Source organism: Callospermophilus lateralis, chromosome 10 (assembly GCF_048772815.1).
Source record: "Callospermophilus lateralis isolate mCalLat2 chromosome 10, mCalLat2.hap1, whole genome shotgun sequence".
NCBI classification, from domain to species: domain Eukaryota; kingdom Metazoa; phylum Chordata; class Mammalia; order Rodentia; family Sciuridae; genus Callospermophilus; species Callospermophilus lateralis.
In genome coordinates, this window is record NC_135314.1 from 9,073,247 (window position 1) to 9,076,782 (window position 3,536).

Sequence of the window (3,536 nt, forward strand, 5' to 3'; positions counted from 1 at the left end):
AGAGCTTTCAGGGAGAGACTTCCTGCTGCAAACCCCAAATCCTGGATCCTAACGGGGATTTTGAATGGCAAAGGCCTTAAGAAGATGAGCACAACCCTGTGAGGGTTCTGAGTGCCGGATGGAGTGTGTGTGGTGCAGGGTGATGTTGGGAGGAGTAGGCCCCGATGCTGCCCTGGGCAGGTCTCCTGTGTCCCTGACACCCTCCAGGTGCTGGGAAGAGCCAGGGCAGAACGCCGGACGCAGGGCACAAAGGCGCAGAGGAAGAGTCCGTGCCTCCCTCTCAGCTCACCTGAGAACAGAGGCAGACCCTTGGTGCCAGGTGCTGCCACAGAGCACCCAGGGTGCTCCCAGGCCCAGATCCCAGCCCCTGGTCCCTTTCATCAGGCTGTGCAGCTCTCAAGCTCAGCTGAAGTCGCGAGAGTGTTCTTTTCCTCAAGGTGCTTCGTTCACTGCAGCCTTCTTCCATTACAGAACCAACCCAGGGCGGGAACAGCCCGGCTCAGAGGGAAGAGAAAGTATTGTCATCATTGAAGGGGGCGGCGGCCGCGTGGGCACCTATCTCACCTTGTAGAATGACACAGGTGTCCCCCAAGGGTCCGTTTGCTCCTGGTTGAGCTTTTGAGGATAAGGACCACCTTGGTCTCCTTCGCCTCTGTGTTGTTGGAGCGTGATATTGAGACTGTCAGTCCTGGGCACTTTCCAGAAGTGTGTAGAAGGAAGGAAGGAAGGAAGGAAGGAAGGAAGGAAGGAAGGAAGGAAGGAAGGAAGGAGGAAAGAGAAGGGAGGGAGGAGAGAGGACAGAGGGGACCAATGCACACAGCCTTGGTACCTCCTCAGGCCACTGGTCAGACTGAACATCCTTCCATGATCTTGTGTCTTCCCCTCCCCCTTTGCTTCTTCCTGCTTGTCTAGAATCGTCCACTCTCTTCCTCCAGGTAGACAGTGCAAGGAGTGCTCGTGATGCACAGTTGCAAGGAGGGGTTATCATTTTCCACCACCTCTGAACTGGCCAGGGCTGAGTTGTCCGCTCAGCTCCCTCTGAGGCCCAGCCCTGGCCCTCCGCAGCCCCCAGGCAAGCAGGGCCTGCCCTCCCTTGACCCCACCTCCCCTCTGTCCCCATGGCAAACGGAAAGCCAGGTGTGTGTGCGAATTCCAGCAAGGCCAGGGAACCAAGAAAGAGGGCCACTGCGATGTGGAGATTAAAAATAGGATCAACAGGAACCGAAGCGCCTGGGTTTCATTTCTTCTCTGCTTTGTTTTCACATCTCCACAGTGGACCCTCCCCGTCCTGGTAATCTCTCAATTAGGCAGTCATTTGTAGTCTGCGACAAGAAAACAAGACATCTCGGGGGCCCCCCCATGAGAATTCCCCACCCCTCATCCTCAGAGTTTAATTCCCAAGCATACAAGAAAACAATTGTGGGGAGGAAAAATAAATAAAAAGTTTTTTAAAAAGAATCCATTTCAGGCCTTGCCCAGAAATGCCGACCTGGCTCCCAGGATGGTCTCAAACTGGAAGGTGTCATCCACGTGAGCTGTCCACACTGCGAGCCTCTCACTCTGATTTCACAGTGTTTGAGGCTGACCTTAGGGAGGAGGCTGTAGAATGACCAAGGAACCCCACTGCCCCACACCAGGGTGGGCACCACTCCGGGGCCCACGTGTCCTCCGATCTATCATCCTTCTTAGACCAACCCAAGGGGTGAATTTCGTAGGTCTTGTGTGTGTGTGGAGACCCAAAGACAGGCAGCCAGGCCTCTGTCTATCACAGCTCTGCTTCCTACGGCTCCGCAGCACAGAGAGCCCTTTATAAATCAAGGGCCCAGAGGCTCCCTGGTCCGAGCACAGAGACGGTGGGAGCTGCCGGTGTTGAGTCTGAGCGGGACGCCCACTCGGCCCAGCTGCAGGCTATCTAAGGCAAATATCCTCGCAGTGGCCACTTGCCCAGACCCGGCCTCAGCAGCTTGCCTCCCTGGACAGGAAGGAAGGGCTCTGGCACAGAGCAGAGCAGCTGCCCACGTGGTGGCGGTGTGTGGAGGAGTGGGGGAGCTCTGTCCTGGCCCATCTCATGCTGCTGCAAATCATAGTAGAAGCTGCAAAAAAGGCCATACACCAATACGGACAGGCCCACAGGCCCGGCTAGGGGCGGCTAAGGGCGAGTCACTGTTTATTGTATTCTTAGAAGCAAAGACTCCCCTCGACTTCCTGTGATCAAAAACGCTTGTTAATCGTTCTTATTAAAAGCCAGATCTCCCAATGTAGGTCTTTGTTGCACATGGACCGAATTAAAAGCAGGAGAACGTTTTCATCTCTAGAATTCAGCTAATGCCAAAACAAATGTACATGAGAGTGCCGCTGGACACTCTATTTCCCCCCCTTCTTTATCTCTTCCCTCGGTTTCCCCACAGGAGTGGGTGAGACCTGGAAGACCAGGATTACTGGCAGGAGCTTTGGTGCTGTCTGCGTGGAAGTGTTAGGTCACAACAGGATTCATTAAACTGTCGAGTGGCTCTTTCTTTGCCCCCACTAGTTTTCTGGGTGTAGGTTTACACCATGTGTCGGTAGCTGAGAAGAGCCCCTTCAGAAGGACCATTTTCTCACTTACATTAAATGTTTTTGACGTGTTTTCTCTAGATTCCCCAGTTCTTGCAGGAAAATATTCAGAATGTGTTCTTAATAAAATAGTACCTCGGAAAAGCTCACGCATCTCTTAAGGTCACCATTTAAAATACAGGATAGCCAAGTGAAATTTAAATTTCAAGTACCCAGTGAATAATGAGATGTGGCATGGAACGTACATCTACTTATAAGCTTATTTATAGACACGTAAACATCTGAAGTTCAAATCTAATGGTGTCATGCAATTTTATTTATTAAATCTGGAAATTAAGTGGAGTCAGTTTACTCACTGATATGGTATTCTGGACATGTAAAGGGTTGAACACTTCCTAGACAGTAAGTATTCCTTTGAGCAATTGTTTCATTTCTAAATGGCAACCCTATGCAGGGTGCCCCCAAATAATTAACTAATATAATATTGCCAATCTGTAATCAGACCTTATATAACTCGTAGTAAGTTACAATAAGAATTGAAACACTGAGGAGTGTTTCAACCACAGTTCCTCATAATCTTAAGCCCTTTAGACTTGACTGGGGAAATTTTTGAATACTTACATGGGACTTTCCAGAACCTTCTAGAACTTTTTAGTCCGAAAGTCCTAAGTATAGAGAATGGTGGCCATGTTTCTATTTACGAGACCAAGAGTCAATGCCAGGAGTGCCTGCCATTTGCAGGGTAGTTCCAACAGAAGATTTCCCTTAATTGGTTCCAGAGTCACCGTGTTCTGGAGCATATGGGACTGAACAATATGTAGATAATCTCAGACTTATGACCTTCCTTTCAAAATTCACATGCCAGTGTCAGCAAAGTCTGCTTCCAGTTGGAAAACATTCCCGGTTCCAGCACACAGGATCTAAAATTAAACAGAATCATCATCTCTGGGAGATGCTCTAGTAGAGGAGTGTCCATGAGTCAA